General features: G+C 35.2%; 1 protein-coding gene across 1 annotated transcript in view; it reads left to right on the plus strand.

Annotated features, from left to right (window-relative positions):
- The window catches only part of LOC149267091 (F-box only protein 6-like), an 87314-nt gene extending 68667 nt beyond the window's left edge, over positions 1-18647 (plus strand). The window contains exon 2 of the mRNA XM_089398064.1: positions 18332-18647. The gene's annotated coding sequence lies outside the window, so the exon portion shown is untranslated. The remainder of the gene's footprint in view (positions 1-18331) is intronic.
- The last annotated feature ends 387 nt before the right edge of the window (positions 18648-19034 follow it).

Below are 19034 nucleotides of genomic sequence, written 5' to 3' on the forward strand. Positions count from 1 at the left end.
AAAAGTGGGGATGTTATAGGTACTAGGAGAAGTATCTTTCCACAAGAAGAAAGAAGAAGATAAGGGTAAGGAAGGAACCCAATTGGAGTTTGTTGGGGTAGAACTAGGAGGGATCCAAGTGATACTGATGGTCGATAATGGAGCTACTTATAACTTTGTCAAAGTAGTAAGGAAGCTTGAACTTAGTTTCAAGCATGAAAATGCCTCCTTTAAGGCTATCAACTCCAGAGGTATGTGGGTACTTTGTTCAATTGACGATGTACCTATCTTCACGGGAGATTGGCAGGGAAAGGTGGACCTTACAATAGTGAAAATTAATTATTATGACTTGATGTTGGGGTAGGAATTCATGATTGATGAGAGAGTTGTCCCTGTGCCTCATTGGGGCATACATTCATTTTGTCGAGATCTAAGATTGTAGTGAAGTCTTAGAGAGGAGACCCTATTGCAATGGTGAATATGGCTACCATATTCGATGATAAGCAACAATATTTTGGAGCTACATGTGGATATATGAGTAATCATGATGCAAATTCTATTCTTTCACGACATGTGGATATTATGTTTTCTTTGACAAACATGATAAATAGGTTGGAGAAGAGGATGGAAAATTTAGAGCAAAAAGGGGTGTTTGTTATCGAAACAATGCTTTAAAGGTGTGATCGAGGAAGTTTGTGTTGGTATGTTGAGGCCAGGGAGAGAGATGGCACATCAACATTGACCCTAGGAGGTTGGGCACGAGACCCTGAGCTAGAGAGACTTGTTGGGGTGGCAAAGAGAAAGATAGATTCATATCCACCTTTGTTGACTTATGTAACAAGGAAGTATGTAGGAGTGCTTCCAAGCGAGCATATGAGAGACACGGGTGGAGATCACCATGACCAACACTCATTTTCATCACATTGAGCCATGAGTAGATGGCTCGTTTTTGCAGCTGGATAACGAGTTGAGATCATGGGGTTGCCTAGGGTGGTACCTTTATAGTAGGAAGATTGATGAGATTGGACAATCTAAGGTCAAGGATATTTCACTGTGACGCATGAGTTCTTATGGAGCTTGGTGTGACCATCAAATTAACTACCTGATTAGCTGGGCAAGATGAGGGGACCCAACACATGGTGATATGTAGAGGTTATTTCCAGAGATGTAGTAAGAAAAACCATCCAGAGAAGATATACCTCTTGATGTTGATATCCAATGGAGATGACCAAGAAAATTACTACTCTAATGTAGAAAAGTAAAAGAATTTTTAAGAATCGTATGTTTTTGGACATTGCGATTTTTACCTATGCCTTGGAGTCTCACCCTTTGTTGGAGTGTGAAGTATATATCCCTCTAAATCACTACGCCTAGTTTATGTCCAAGGAGTAGGTTGGGTCCTTTTGGAAGTCATTTCCACTTTAGCTTAATTCATCCTGCAATATTTGATTCTCCTCGGGAGAAACCCTCTTGTGTGACGTCTCCAACCTTTGCTCTCTATGTGCAGTAAGATACGAAGCCCTTTAGATAATAAATCTCTCTTTGGAAATGGTTTAGAACCCTCAGACTAATTTACCTGCAAAACCAAAATGAACAAATGGAGAACTCTAGTTGTTTTCTTCCACATATCATATTAGATCCTCAATGGAAAAGAAACATTAGTTGGATATTATCCACATTAGATAGATAAATCTCCAACCTCCTTACCCTCCACGTAAATATGAAACCTGGGTTTTTCTGACCTGGTCTTGATTTGTGATAGGCTTGTCTTTGTTTTTTCTCAACCTCTAGGGAATTGCCTCATCATCACTAGATTGCCACATTATCTTGCCCCTATGTCTGATCAAGAAGAAGATAAGGGTAAGGAAAGAATCCAATTGGATTTTGTTGGGGTAGAACTAGGAGGGATCCAAGTGATAGTGATGGTTGGTAGTGGAGCTACCCACAACTTTGTCAAAGTAGTGAGGAAGCTTGAAATTGGATTCAAGCTTGAGAAGGCCTCCTTTAAGGCTATCAACTCCAGAGATATGTGGGTGACTGGTTTAGTTGACGATGTACATATCTGCATGGGAGATTGGCAGGGAAAGGTGGACCTTACAATAGTGTAACTTGATGATTATAACTTGATGTTAGGGAAGGAATTATTGATTGATGATAGATTTTTCCATGTGCCTCTTGTGGGGCATACGTTCATTTTGTTGGGACCTGAGTTGATTGTAGTGAAGTCTTAGAGAGGAGACCCTAATGCAACAGTGAATATGGCTACCATATTCGATGATAAGAAACAATATTTTGGAGCTACACGTGGATATATGACTATTAGTGATGAAGAGTATATTCTTTCACAACATGTGGATACTATTTCTACTTTGACAGACATGATACAGAGGTTGGAGAAGAGGATGGATAATTTAGAGCTGAAAGGGGAGTTTGTGATGGAAACAATATGTTAGAGGTGTGATTGAGGAAGTTTTCCTTGGTATGTTGAGGCCAAGGAGAGAGATGGTACATCAACATTGACCTTAGGAGGTTGGGCATGAGACCCTGAGCTAGAGAAACTTGTTGGGGAGGCAGAGAGAAAGATAGAGTCATATCCACCTTTGTTGATTTATGTAACAAGGAAGTATGGAGGAGTGATTCCAAGTGAGCATATGGGAGATGCGGGTAGAGATCACCATGAACAACACTCGTTTTAATCACATTGAGGCATGAGTAGATGGCTTGTTGTTGCAGCTGGATAGAAAGTTGAGATCATGGGGTTCAATAGGGTGGTACCTCTATAGTGTAACGACCATATTCAGACTATTTACATATTATTTTTTTTTAACAGCAAATACAACCAGAAAAGAAACGCATTGAAATTTCAAATTAATTTAGCACACATATTCCTAACACTCATTTCAGGAAAACATATCATAACTTTTACATACGTTTAACTAAGATCAATAGTAATGAAATACATGTGTACCGTTCACCAGAAGGCGAGACTCCGCTTGCTCTGTTGTTACTGGTATTCCCTTGTAGCCGGTCACCTCCGCGAGTGAATGATGACGCACTTGATCCGAATGCGAAGACCCTCCGATTAACCTCCCTGCCTACTCCTTGGGTACTCTTCTTCCCCGTGGACCCCCGAGCTGCAATGGGGTTGTACAATGGAGAAAAACATTAGCTAGTAGAGGAGAGCACACCTTGGCTCAAGAGTCCCCTCTATAAATCCTCTACCTCACCAAACTCACTATAGCTTCATAATCACTGCTCTGACATCATCTCATCCATCCAACAATAGGGTTCCCAAAAGTCCCCTCTCCCATGGCTTGCCCCTTCTTTTATAGGAGTCCTCATAGGTGACACTTGTCATGTCATGCATAATTAATTATTTTTTATAATTTAATAGCTTGATTATTCACCCACCCATGTGTCATTCTCACATCAAGGGTCTCCCAAAATTATTTACTTAAATTTTTATTTAAAACTAATATTTTCCTCACCTCAACAAGATTCCTATTTCTTCTCCTAGTTGTCTCTTTATTCCCTCCTTTTATTCCTTAATTTGTGTTCATTACTTGAAGTCAATTAATGAGTCAAGATTTTATCCCCAATCTACTCCCTAATTTAACTCAGGTTATCTCCTAGATGGATATTCTTATGTTGGTTGTTGACACATGGAGCTTCTCTACATTTCTCTAATTTAATTTATTATTCTCATTTTAATTCACCTTTCCCTTTTCTTAATTAGGTTTAAATTAGTTTAGGATTAATCTTTATCCTTACCATTATGTTTGTCTTTCCCCTTTTTCCTAATTAAACCACATAATCTTCCTAGTACTTACCAACATGGGAAGGATAGAACTTTTAAGGTACTCTATTTTAATTCTTCCTATGATCCTCCTTATTCCAAGTTTTATTTTTGGTTTAATTACATTGGTTTCTAATCATCATTTACCCTTGATGTAAATTTACCTAGTTTTCATTCCTTGCTTATATTTATTTATTTTTTTAAAGATTCCAAGGGTGCCAAGTTTGGTTGTGCCCTTCAAGAACTTCCCTAGAAGTTCCAAGGGTGCCACACCTAATAGTTTATTTGTGATGTCAGGGGTGCCAGTTTGGTTGTGCCCTTCAAGAACTTCCCTAGAAGTTCCAAGGGTGCCACACCTAATAGTTTATTTGTGATGCCAAGGGTGCCAAGTTTGTTGTGCCCTTCAAGAAATTCCCCTGACGTTCCAAGGGTGCCACACCACTTGCCCTTCAAGCATCTAGTGACTACGAGGGGAAAGTATAGTGCAACATCATAGACTACTATCATCTCTTATTTTGCCTGCTATAGTGAGACTAATGGTGTTAGGGATCAAGGGATCCGCCTTGATGCGCGCCCCCCAGTAAAGTCCTCATGAGCGACCCAACTTTGGGACCTGCCCTCATGGCATCGTGATCTTCAAGGCGAAGGTGTTTCAACCCTTCCAACCCAAGTCACGACGGGAGTGCTAGTGGGTGAGATCAGGGACTCTGTCTCACCCCTCCCATGTAGCTCCATCCACTTGTACAACCCCATCACCCTATGTGAGTCATTCGGTCAAGCAACTAATCTGTGCCTGCAACCATTAACATATCATCAGAATATAGTTAACATATATGGCATATTTCAAGCTCGACTTAGACTTTCAAATATAAAATAATATGAATTTTCATCAAACCAGGTGTCATCAACTCGTCGTATGCGAGTGCCTCTGGTGGTTTCCTGCCATACTCAATAATCATCAGTAACAAGGTTTCCCAATGTTAGTCATTGTCATAATAGCATCATTGACAATTCCTAGTCATTCACATTATTGTCTGTTGTAAGCCTGAACTAAAGGAAGTATGTACATATCCATCATGGCTATCATCATTAAACATCAATGGAAGAATACATATTTATTAATCTATCAACATCGTAACAGCAATTAGAAATATACCTAACCATCAAATTTTCATCATCATGCTTTTAGTAGAGAGCATACATATTCTTTACTACCCTCATCATCATAAATTCGACTAAAGACCCAACTTAACTATTTAATGTTGCAATCATCAGAACACCAACAGATAAGATACAAAAACTATTTAATGTTGCAATCATCAGAACACCAATAGATAAGATACATAAACTATTTAATGTTGTAATCATCAAAACACCAACAGATAAGATACATAACCATTCATGTTATCATAATATCAACGGAAAACATCTATAAACATCACAACCCTGAATATCTCAATCACTAATAATAGTGTCAAGTGCCCGGATCCTTAACCTGAGGTCCTCAAAGAATAAAGTGTGGGCCTTATGGCTAAATAAATGTTTGTGTCATATCACTGTCAGTCAACTAGAGCGGGCACTACATATAGCATGAATATTTATGAGCTTGGATGATCTAAGGTCAAGGATATTCCAATGTGACGCATGAGTTCTTTTGGATCTTGGTGTGACCATCAAATTAGCTACCTAATTAACTGGGCTAGATGAGGGGATCCAACAAAAGGAAATATGTAGAGGTTATCTCCATAGATGTATTAAGAAACATAACCTAGAGAATTTATACATCTTGATGTCGATATCCAATGGGAGATGACCAAGCAAAAATCCTACTCTAATGCAGAAAAGTAAAATAACTTTGAAAAATTGTATGTTTTTTGTTGTTGCAAGTTTTACATATGCCTTGGAGTCTCACCCTTAGCTAGGGTGTGAAGTAGATATCACTCTAAATCACTATGCGTAGTTTATGTCTAGGGAGTAGGCTTGGTCCTTTTGGAAGTCGTTTCCACTTTAACTTAATTCATCCTGCAATCTTTGATTCTCCTTGGGAGCAACCCTCTTATGTGACATCTCCAACCTTTTCTATCTATGTGCAGCAAGATACGAAGCCCTTGAGAAAATAAAGCTCTCTTTAGGAGTGGTTTAGAACACTCAAACTAATTTACCTGCAAAACTAGAACAAACAAGTGGAAACTCTAGTTGTTTTCTTCCACATAGTGTATTAGCTCCTCAATGGAAAATAACATTAGTTGGAGATTATCCACATTAGATGGATAAACCTCCAACTTCCTTACCCTCTTGGTAAATCTGAAACTTGGGTTTTGTTGCTCCGGTCTTGATTTGTGATGGGCTTGTCTTTGTTTTTTCTCAACCTCTAGGGCGTTGCCACATCATCACTAGAATGCCATGTTATCTTGCCTCTATGTGTGATCTCCAATGCCTTGCATAATATCAGAATTCTAATATCTGGGTTTTCTTTATCTTGTCATGTTGATCACTTTTGACATAATGCATGCATGATTTTTCCCAATGCTATGCCTAAAAATCCACCTAAAATAATCCATGTATTGCTAACCAAGTTTGACCATGCCATAATTTTTCGCCAAATGCTATGATTAGAAAACTTCAATGTGACATGGAATCATCTAGTATTGCTCTACAATCTGAGCCTAGGTTGAATTTTGTACCACCTACACCATTTTGCATTAGAAAGCATGAACTATCTTGGGAAATGTGAAAGTTTTCACAAGAGACTATTATGATGTGAGATTTTTCATGAGTAATATTACACTAAGGCCAAGGTCACCTATAGACTCTATAGGCACTAGCCATGTGGAATGACATAGACGCACCTTGACACAAGCTAGTTTGGCCCATACACTGGTGATCACCCCTATAGAAAGAAAGGCTCCCATAAAACCATGAGTCCTCACGCTACGCCTCCCAAGGTCCTCCAATCTAGTCAAGGACGAGATAGCCAAGACGAGACTTTCAAGGGATAGGGCATGGTCTGACCAATCACAATGAATACAAACTCAAACTAACAAGACACAAGTCTAGGAGACCTAATATGGTTTTTACAAGGCTTTGACTTGTGACCTTGGGCTTATAATGGCAATGAATGATGTAACTGAAAAAGTATATGTAGCCCCACTGATAGAGGGGTAATATGTAGTTTATTGCTCATAGGGGTTGGATGTTTCTTTCAATTCCTTTTACGTTGATAGACATGATATGCATGGTACTAGTGTGATGCCCTCACATGAGGGGGTAGAGCTCAAGTTACTTGGATTTTAATTTTCATTCACCGCTTTCCACCTTTTTTCATTTTAATAATTGGCACATTACTTTAACATTCTTTCTTTTTGTAGTTGCATCAACCTCTAGGCATTTTCCAAACCCTTCTTTTGATAGGATGAGTCAAACATGGAACTAGTATGAATGATTGACAACAACCAAACAAAAGAAAGGAAAATGAATCAAGAATAAATGGAAAGTCTTAAGTATGAAAGGATATGGACACACTACCTCTATCAAGGCCTCCTATTTGTTCCCCTACTGGCAAGTGAAAGAAAGACCCCAAAGTGGACTAGGAGAAAAGGATGACCACCAAGGTGAAATGAGGAAGTAAGTACAACTTCCAACCCTCATGATCCATAATCAAATTTCAACCCATGATCCTTAATTTGATACCTAAAACATTGAATGTGATCACCTCGTATGAAACGATGGCTAATGTACTGTGAAATTTTCTAACACAAAATTCTTTTGCAGTAACTGATTTATTTCTCCTACTTATCTTCCACAATAAGTTATTTACAAAACCCTTCAGTAAACATTAAAATAAATTCTACTACAGTAGTCACATAATAGCATAGAGAAAATAACAGTGATATACAAGCACAAGAATCAATCACATCAACACAGCTATTTTTGGACAATTGTCCCCAAAAAAACCCAATGCGGGAAAACCAGTGCAGCAGATGAGGGTTTATTTATTAATCTTCAGCAACAATCTCTTTACAAAGAAGGATTCTATAGAATATTGAGACACTTCTAAGAGAAACACTTGAGACAATTTTCCTCCTCTACCCGGAGAAGTTTTGACAACCCGGAGACCCTATGCCCTTCCCTTTGCGTCACTTCTACGTGAGGCTTGCATGAGGACTGTGTCTCCAGCTGCGTTGTCTCTTTGATCTTCCCTCTACGCTGTCTCTAGGATGGTTTGTGTCACCTCCTCCTCAGTCTCTGAATGATGTTGATGCCCTCTTCCTTCACCCTGCAACTCTCCCTCTGAAATCCAACTCCTCCTTGAGAATCGATTTCCCTCGGGGTACTGAGTATTTGCCCAATGTGTCTCCAAATGACTCTCAAGTCTTCTCTTATACTTTTCATGTTGATGAATCAACGACCGAAATTAAGTCCCTAATCAACGGCTATTATTAAAATAGACTTGATCCTCGTCTCTTAGAAGCTTCTCACCCATATCTTTATTAATACCCATTAATATTTCTATTTTCCTAAGTTTAGACTTAGGAACCCCATTAAAAATATTAATTATTTTAATAACTCATCATCTGGGTGGAATTTCTCTAAACAATTTCTGGGTCTTGGATATCTGATGTATTCTAACCCGTCCACAAAATTTCGGAGCTAGATCACATCCGATGCTACCCAAAATCAACATGTGCCTCATGGTCACTAACCTCCCTTCTGTTGATTTGACAGCTTAGGGACAAATTCTCTCCTTTGGACAACCTTCCTCATCTATAGAAGACCCTCTTTCCCTTTGAAGAATTTAATTTGGTCATGTGAAAACCCACATGTGCACAAAAGTACAAGTCAACCTAAAGGACAAACTGGGTCTCCAAAATCACATATAAATACAAGTCAAGTCAACACACATCACACACATCTTCTTCTTCTCTTGGAGGTTCATATAAGTTTGAAATTGCAGGTTTTCTTTCACATGTGTGAATAGGAGAAAGAAAATTTGAGAGGGAGCCAAAATTTGTCTTTGACCAACATTGACTTTTTGGTGTTTGGGAGCATTTTGACTTGGTTTGAATTCATATTTTGGATATGTTTTGGAGGTCGAATTCTTTGGCAAGGAGGATGAACTAGGCACTTTAACCTTGGTTGACTGCAATTTTACAACTAGGGTTTTTGCAAATTTTGACTTTGACTTTGATCAATTTTGGAGGGCTATTTTGGGATTATTTTAATTGCATTTTGAATAGCATTCAAGGGAAAAATTTTGGATAGTTGACCGAGCTCCTTTGAAGGCAAGTTGACCGTTGACCATTAAGGTTTTGGGAATAATGCTATTGTCGTTGATTTTGACTAGAATTGTAGAAATGTACTTATTGACTAGATTTGACTTTGAGGCTCATCTATTGGATATTGGGTTGTAGATATCTTGGATGGTAAAAGAATTGACTTTGACTCTTTTGTTGTTGAATTGGATTATCGTAATCTCTCTTCTAAATTTTTTATGACAATCTAATAAGAAGAAGAATTTGAAAGGGTTTTCCCCCTTGTGAGTTTTTCCCTGGTCTTTAACCAAACCCTATGTCACTTACTGCTCTTAATTATCTTCTATTGTTAAGTGCATTTACTGTTCTATCTACATTTGCTATTTGATACTACAAGATTAAATTGAATTGACTTCTATTGTTAAGTGCATTTATTGTTCTATCTACATTTGCTATTTGATACTACAAGATTAAATTGAATTGAAAGTGATTACTAACTGATGAAAAGAATTGGGCTAAAGTGATTGTAACAACATAGAACAATGGAAAATTAACATGGTATTAGAGCTAAGGTGAAGACAAGCCCAAAGAGACAAGAGACTAAAGAAATCATCTTTAGAAGAAGCTGAAGGAACCTATTTGACTTGGCCAAGATGTCTACCTCTTACTTCAAGGATTCTAAGAAGGTGGGTGACTCATCAAATATTGTTGCTTGGAAGATCAGGTTGGAAGTGATATTGGATGAAAATGATGTCGTAGAATATATGGAAGGAAAAGTTCCTAAGTCTCCAAAGAATGCCCTTGCTGCTACCAAGCTAAGTATAAGAAAGGGGAGATCAAATCTAAGAAAATTCTTATTGATTCCTCGTAAGATCATTTGCTTGTTTATGTTAGAAAATTGAAGAAGTCTAAGGACATCTATGATAAGCCGATTGGGATGTATGAGGTCGACAACTTGAATCATATCCTCTCCTTGAAGAATAAACTCCATGAATTGAAGATGAACAAGGGGGAATATGTGCAGTCCTATGTCATGAGGGTATCCGAACTAAGAGATCAATTGCAAACTGCTGGTTAGCCCATATTTGACAAAGAGCTGGGGTTGGTCACTCTTCAAGGTCTTCCTCTTATTTGGGAAACCTTCATCACTACTATAAGAAACAATGACAAGTTCCCAACTTTTGATGAGCTCATTTGTAAATGCACTCAAGAATAAACTAGGATGATTTTTAGGGGGGAGATTCAAAAGAACGAAGAAGGAGAGCACTATGCATTTGCTGCTCAAGCCAAGAATAGGAAATATAGAGGGAGACCATCTAATCCAAGGCATTATTCTCCTAAATTCAAGGACTCCAAGAGAAGGTATAGAAAAAACATGCCTAAAGTTGAGTGCTTCAAATGCCATACGCATGGTCACTATGACCAGGAGATAAGGTCAAGGTCGAATTAAGTGATTATGATTTAACCAAAAGCTTTCTATTGCTCTCTATATTTTTGGAAAGCTTTTGACTCTGTCCCAAGGAACTCATTGTTCCACACAAAATGCTATATTAGAATCTTTGAGTCTCTCATAATTGTTAGCATGAGACTTTATGAGATAGTTATAGGTTAGCTTCACACTTTCCATGGACTCCTTGACTTCATTAGGAGCACTAATTATGTAAAAAAAGTTGTCCCTTCTCATTGAACTTATTTGGAATATATGTTGATAAGTTAGAAGCATGCCTCGTGAAATATTCTATTTACATGGATGTGACCCTTTTAACCTCCTTCCCCAAAAGTTTTGAAAATCAACTTGATTAACTTGTAATTTTTTGTAGTCATAAATAATTTGTAATATTTAATATATCCTAAAAAAAAAAAAAAAAAAAACCAAACCTTATCAAACTTCTACTTTTTCATATCCAAAAACATCTTATCAAACTTCAAAAGTGGAGATTTCCATTAATAATTGGCCAATTCATAAGTCTTAAGTTCTTGTTAAGATCCACTTTTCAACCTAAATCCAAATAAGGGTTTGGTTCTCTTCAGGGTAAGACTCACTTTTCAATCTAAAACTTAAGAAGGGGAGTGGTTCCCTCCCTACTTGAGCTAGAGAGCTTCCACACGCATTTTCATTTTTAGAATATCTTTTCTAAAATGCATCTCTTTGATACAAAATATCTCACCCACCATAATATTATATGGTATTAACATCGAAGCTTACTTTTTAAGCACATGATTGGGCCCCTGTTGAGAGATTCCAAACCCTATTGTTGTAGCATGTGATGTGATGTAAATATAATAATTTCATAGTCCATTATCCAAGTATAAGTCAAGGTTCATCCCTTTCGCTTTGAGAACATTTTCATATTTATCTTTCATTTTTTCATAGGATTGGTATCTTTGGTGATTTAGGTTAGGAAACCTTCGTTTATATTTTTGTATTTTAATTAAATTATATTAATTTATTTATTTATTTTAATACTTTTTAGATTATTAATGGATATTAGTAAATTTATTTCTATTTTATTTTATTGTATAGAAAATGTGATGTAAATTGTTTATCAGTAAGTTTAACATTTAAGAATATATATTTAATCCTACCAAATTATATGTTTAAATTTGAAAAATAGAATATGTGCATTTATGATGATGATGATGGTGGTGGTGGTTAATGTTTAAGACCAAGCAATGATCTATAGGACCTAAATAAACAAATTATTTATTTTGATTTAAGATTTTATTCCTATGCTCAAAAAACTTGGAGAGAAGCCTCCCGAGGTCACTATAATTTTGACATTGTAAGAGGCTAGGAAGGTCAGTATTGTAACAAAGATTGTGAATATATATATTTTAAGTGAATATGTAATTTATTGGAGACTTTGGTAATTAAATCTTTATACAAAAAGAGATATTTATCCTCGTTAAATTTTGCCTTTGTCTGCTTATTAGTTTGTCTTTGACTAATTTTTTTTGTGATTTATCTATAATTTAATGCTAAGAAATCAATTTTTATTATTAATATTTAAATTTATTTATTCGTAAATTGATTCGTTGGGCCTTATTATGAGATTTTTAGTAACTTCTTAATTTAATAGTTGCTATTTTTTAGTTTTATTTTATGATTTTTATTTAATTTTTTGGTTTTTTAGAAGTAAAAGGAAATAAGAAAGCCTATGATTTAAAAAAAAAAAAAAAAAACTATAAAAAATCAATATTAATCTTGATTTTATAAATGATTTGTCATCTAATAAATTTTATTAGAAAATTGTTAATTTTTAATTTTCTATTAAAACATAATATATAAAATCCATATCAATATAAAAAAATAAGTATTTAAAGGTGGATGTGAAATTTTAATATTACTTTCATACAAATGAGATTAAATATAATTTTTTTCTAATTATCACAGTTTTTTTTTTTGTTACTGTTTCTTTCTTTTTTTTGGTTTTATAATAGAAATATTAGGCTAAGTGGAAGTGGAAGAGAACTCCAATTGGTCTCAAGATTATGGATTTAGCTCCCTTGGATGAGATCATTACCAACATTTGGATAGGTTACTATATTTTTAATGAATTACCTAAAAACATATGTAACCTCCAAATCACCATTTTTATTCACACCCTAGTATTTTATCTCTAAATCCAATATAAATTGCCCAAGTTAAGAGATTGGATTTGTGGTTGTATCAAAGTTGAATTTGAGATGCACTGATATTTTATGAATGATATCAGGGGCTAGGTGTCCAAAAGAACTGGCTTCAAATTCTCAATTGGGCTTCCTCATCCATTAGTTTGCACCTATATCTGGAGTCAAGTATTACAACATTTGCTATTCTTAGAATTTAATTATTTTCAACTGGTATCTATAGGCTATACTTTGACTTAATGTAGGAAATGCAAAGATGAATATGAGATATATAAAATGTGCAATTATTCTTGTACTAATTATTGTACTACCAATAGAAGCAAATACTCTCTTTTCTGCAGAATTCATGGGAAAGAAGAGTTGTCACTTATGTTGTTGAGTTTGGCTGGGCACTTTTAACACGACCAAAAATGCCTTTCTCTCTCGCATGTCACTACCCTGCGTTCAAGATTAGAGGACCCAGGGATCTGCTTGATTCCCACCCGCCGCCTCTGACCTCTAATTCAGAGATAACTTTTTTTCCCTTGTTTTTTCCGAAGGATAATTTGAAAAGGGAGTTTTGTTATTTGGAGTACAAATTGGTATTTTTTTATTTTTTACCAAAGATAATTTTAAACGAGAATTTTGTTATTTGGAATACAAATTGGTTTTAGACAATTTAAACCTCTAAGGTTCACAACGAATAACTAGTTTGTAAAAAATTTGAAAATTTATATATTTACCTAATTTTATAAAAAAAAATCATCCATTGAAGTAATTCCACATTATTTATTCACATGCCTTATTAAATACAATTAAATTCAAATATCTTTTATTTATTTTAGCCCAAAGATTGTATGTGAAGATTTTTATTAAATTTAAATTTAATAATAAAATATTAAAATATTTTTCTAATTGTTGAAATTGTGTACTTTGTGGTTTGAGATTTTTTGGCTATAATGGGTCGGAGCTAGTCAAGCTCTGTAGTGCTCAGGATCTCATAATTTGCAACGGTCTAAAGAAGTGGCCCAATTCTAGCAAGATGACCTGCATCCATGGACTTGGTAGCAGCGTGGTAGACTACGTTATTTCTGATCTCCCATTATACAATGAAATAATAAATTTTGACATCTTAAATGACCACGAACCTGACTCTGATCATAGGCCTTTACTTATAACTCTCAATTTTGTCATGCATAGAGTTCCCATAGAAAATAATACTTATAGCCAAAAGAACTTAATATTTGATAGAAATAAAAATGATCTCTTTCTAAATGAATTAAAAACTAATTTGCTTCCTTTATCTAATATAGACAACATAGAAGACCTCTATCATAATTTTACTACAACCCTCTCATATTCTATTAACAAGTTCTCAATTGAAGTTTCAAATAATAAAAGAAATAGCAAAACCAATCCATGGTATGACAAAAATTGTAAAAGTGCAAGGAGAGCAATTAAGGAAGCTGTTGATGAATCTCTTAAAATGGACAAGATAAAAATATACAAAGCCCTAACTAAAAGGAAAAAGAGGCAGTACATTTGTCAAAGACAGGAGAATCTCTTACACCTCTCTAAGGTAGCTCCTAAGAAATTTTGGAGGCAGATTCTGACTAGGAAGACTAAGGATAATAATAAAATTGCTCTTCACGATTGGAATTCCTATCTTAAAAAGCTTTATGAATCTCCAAATGTCATGGATAATTTGGAAACCCTTTTCATAACGAAAGAAGTTTTCTCTTTAGAAGACATGAAGTTTGGGGTTAATCGCCTCGCTAATGGGAAAGCTAAGGACATTGAAGGTTAGCAAGCGGAAATCTTAAAAATTGGAGGTCTTGTCCTCATCCCCCACATCCACAAGCTTTTCAATCAAGCAGTCAAGCAAGGGTTCCCTAAACCTTGGACTGAGAGCCTCATTATCCCTATTTTTAAAAGTGGGGATACAAATAACCCCTCTAATTATCGAACAATTATGATCAGCCCTCTCTTAGCCAAGTTATATGGTAGTATTTTGGAAAAGAAGTTAAGCATATGGCTTGAAAGTGAAGGTAAGCGGGCTAAAGGCCAAGCAGGTTTCAGAAGGCATCACTCAACAACATACCACCTTGTTACGCTTAGGATCATTGCGGAGGAATGTCGTAATGATAAATCCAATTTATTTTGTTGCTTTGTGGACTTTAGAAAGGCTTTCGATACGGTTCCTAGATACAACCTTTAGAATAGATTAGAAGAGCTAAAGGTTCCTCTCGAGTTGAGAGCTGCCGCTATAAGGTTATACGAGAATGTAATTGCCAAGCTAAAGAGCAATGAAGGGTGGTCGAAAGATATTAAGTGTAACATCGGAGTTAAACAAGGTTGCCCCCTCTCCCCTACCCTATTTGGCATTTACATCGATAAGCTCGAAGGCTATTTAGAGGAAGCAGGATGTGATGGCACGATCTTAGCTGGGATAGTCATCATCCTTCTTCTTTATGTTGAAGATATTGTTCTTTTGGCAAGATGCCCATCTGATCTTAATAAGCAACTCAGGCTTCTTAAGGATTTCTGCTCTACCATGGGTATGACTGTTAACACTGACAAAACAAAAGATATGATTATCAAATCCAAGAAGGACACTTACGCTAATTTTATGTATGACAATAATAACTTGGAGGAAGGGTATTATTACAAGTACCTAGGAATTGATATTCATCACAAGCTCAACTGGAACCATAGCATTGAGAAAAGGATTAATGGGGGGTGGAAAGCTTACTTTGGTCTTGAAAATAATTGTAAAATAGCAAACCTTGTAATGTGGGATAAAAAGAAGTTCCTCTTTGAAACTTTTGTCACTCCTGTTATCTTATATGGCTGTGAGGTTTGGGGTTGCAGCATCTCCAGAGAATCATGGAGAAATATTGAGCAAATCTAGAAGCGTTTTATAACTTATAACCTGAAAATTAAAAGTAATACACCCTATCATATTCTCCTTATAGAAGCAGGTCTTTCCCCTATTGAGAGCCTAGCTATGCTTAGGTTTCTGTTGTACAAGCACAAAATCAGTAACATAGACGATCATAGACTTCCTAAGCTAGCTTTAAATTCTAGCCAAAACCACCTAAGGCTCAATCGAGGGTGGCATAAAGACACAAGGGCCTGGTTAAACTATTGGGAGATCAACGAAAATGATGCATTGCAAAACATAAATAACATTAAAGATATTGTTACTTCTAAGTTCAAAAAAAAAATGTGGTGTGAAAAAGACTTAGCGGCTAAAAGAAAATTAAGTTATTATAAGAAAGTCATCAACCCCACCTTAGAAGATCAAAAGTATCTCTCTATTTTAACTAGCTCAAAGAAGAAAATTAATATAGCAAAGATTAGAACGAATTCTCATGAGCTCCATAGTAAAACAGGTCGTTGGGCAGTTCCTAAAACGCCATGGATGGAAAGGATCTACCATATATGTGAGAATAGGAACATCGAGGATGAAAACCACTTCTCTTAGAGTGCCTTGCGTATAACCACATTAGATCTCAGTTTCAAAATCTTTGTTACAATACTGACCTTCCTAGCCTTTTACAATGTCAAAATTATAGTGAGCTCGGGAGGCTTCTCTCCAAGCTTTTTGATCATAGGAATAAAATCTTAAATCAAAATAGATAACTTGTTTCTTTAGGTCCGATAGACCATTATTTGGTCTCAGTGGACGTTAACCATTATCATCATCATCATCATCAGATTTATTTAAATAATAATGGTTTTAATTCAAAATTAAAATATGGATTATTCAATAAACATTGTTATTATTATTTTTTTAAATACTCATACTTTTTTTTAAATGATAGAGAATTAATAAATTTAAAATCTCAACAAAATTCATAGACTTTGATTTTTTGTTTTATTTCTATTAATTATAACAATGATCACAAAACAAACTTATCTAGATTCTCATAATTTCATTTGTAATGAATATATTATTTTTTTCCCAAAAATTAAGTCAATGAGTATATTAATTTAGTTGTTAATAAAAAATTGATCCCTAACTTAAACTTATCACTAAATAAAATTATATAATTTCATAACAATTTCACCTTTTAACAATCTAAATTTCAATTTCTTTATATTTAAAGTGAGCCTAACAGTTTTACCTTTCAACCGTCTAAATTTCAATTTCCTTGTATGTAAACTGAAAAATCAGTTCTAGCGACTACATGGCACTTATTTTAATATAATATTTATATTTATATCTCTACTCTAAAGTTATATGATTTAAAGTAGTTATATGGAAGCAATGTTTGTAAACGGATAATAACGGCAACCATTCTTTCGTTACAATACATTTTATACGTTATGACAAAATTCTATTTCTCGAAAAACCTTCCTTTGTTATGATACGGCATTGATTATTCGATTTTTCATCTTCTTCTCGAAATGATATTTATTTCGTCGGCCACGCTCTGAGTTTGGGACTACATAACGCACTGATTACGACTGATTACTCGCGGGGCCTCTCATCTTTTATAGAGTAAGTGGTCCTGACTGGATTTTTCTGAGACTGATTTGACGGCATCTTCATAAATCTGTTATCATGTATTTTGGTTTTTTATAGATTTCACTTTAACTATTTTTGTATTAAATGAAGGTGTTTCGAACCAATAAGTATGGTTCATTAGAATAGGCTGATTCTCAATAAAAATTATCCATTAAATGCAAAAACACTAGTGTAGAAGTCTGCTACTTTCTTCTACTTCGAATCATACATTACACCTCGAAAGACCAATATTGCTTCTGAATTTCAAAGCTTCTTCTGTCAGGATTTTTCATTAAAATTCTGAGGAAAAGTGTCATTGGATTCCATACCTTTCTCCAGACTAAAGCACACCATGTCGCCTTCTTTGACACCGTGACTGCCATTTGCATCTTTGTTCCAGCCAAGACTGTCCTCCCTTTTCCTCTTGAGAAATCTTCTTAGGGACAGAATTGCTTCTATTGTAGAGTTTCTTTCCTCATCAATCTCAATGGACTAATTAGAGATCATTTTCCAGGTTTGCAATGACTTGGATGGGTCTTGATTTTCTTCCTAGTAGTCACTGTTTTTTTTCATCCTGTCTCCTTTATCTTATTCCTGACTTCCTTTCATTCTCCTCTTCTTTGAATAGTTTGTGGCCATTCCATGGATCATCCCAGAATAATACATTGGTTCCTGATTTAGCCTCCCTGAAAACAAGGTCAGATATGGTTTTACATTTTTGGATATGCTATTCCAGATTGGTAACCTTTTCGGTATATCTCTGAGCTTGATCATTTCTGTCGGGTTCTTCCTTTTTAAATATTTTAATCTTACTATTCCTGAAGTAATCTACAAAACGACTTGGTTATAAAATTGACTAGCTTTAGCCTTTTATTCAATTAAATAACATACACTTCTAAAAAAATGTATTACTTCAAACTATCAAATGCAATGAGGAAGTAGTTTGTACCAAATGAATCATTAAAACATTATAATGTGTCAAATAGCCTTACAGTCCATAAGAAGGATTAGATGTTAGTTTATGGTAATGATTCTAATTTGCTTTTTATGGCTGGTTATAAGTATAACTACATATGTACTTTAGTTTCTGCTTGAAAAGGTAAGAAGTTATATTGTAAAATAGGTTAGTGATTATTGTTTCTGCATTGTTATATGGTAAACCAATCTTTGTTTCCTGTGCAGTACTACAATGAAGAATGGAAAGAGATGACAACTCAGAAACTGTTTGAAAAGAAAAGGTGGCAGACGGTTATCATCTCAGTTTGATGAAAAGTTGATTCTTCAAGAGAGAATCCTGATCTCGTTTATGCTCTCTAGTTTTAGTTTGAAAATCTAGACCTTTGATCATAAGTACATGCACTTTGAAAACAGTGGGAGGTGAAATGAAACCATTTAGCTTTAGGTGAACTGAAGCCATCTTGTGATGTTAATTGAAACCTTTCAAAAATGTATGCACTACACTAATAACATATGATTTTGGAGATTGAAATATTGCTCATCTTGGCTGGCAATATAAGCTGTTTTTTCAGGAAATGCATGGGTATAATTTAAACATCAAAAAGGATCTCTATTTTGTTATAAGGGTAGTATTATGGACTAAGGTTGCTGCTTTTAATTTTTGCATTTTTTCATCTTTGTTTGTCTCACATATATGTGGGTAAAATTCCGCTCTAGCAATGGAATCTGATGAACATTAAAAATCCGCTCTAGCAATGGAATCTGATGAACATTAAAAATCTTCTTTTTATATGCAATCTGTAATTTAAAACTATGAGCATTTATTTATATTTAATCTTGGAACTGAGAATTGAATTCCGGTAAGAATTCTTCAAAACAAATTTAATTATGATGCCAATGTATGACATCAGTTTCCCCAAACCCTTGA

This window comes from Pinus tabuliformis, chromosome 6, assembly GCF_031772625.1.
Source record: "Pinus tabuliformis cultivar Carrire ecotype Pingquan chromosome 6, CPIR1, whole genome shotgun sequence".
In the NCBI taxonomy this organism is placed as follows: Eukaryota; Viridiplantae; Streptophyta; class Pinopsida; order Pinales; family Pinaceae; genus Pinus; species Pinus tabuliformis.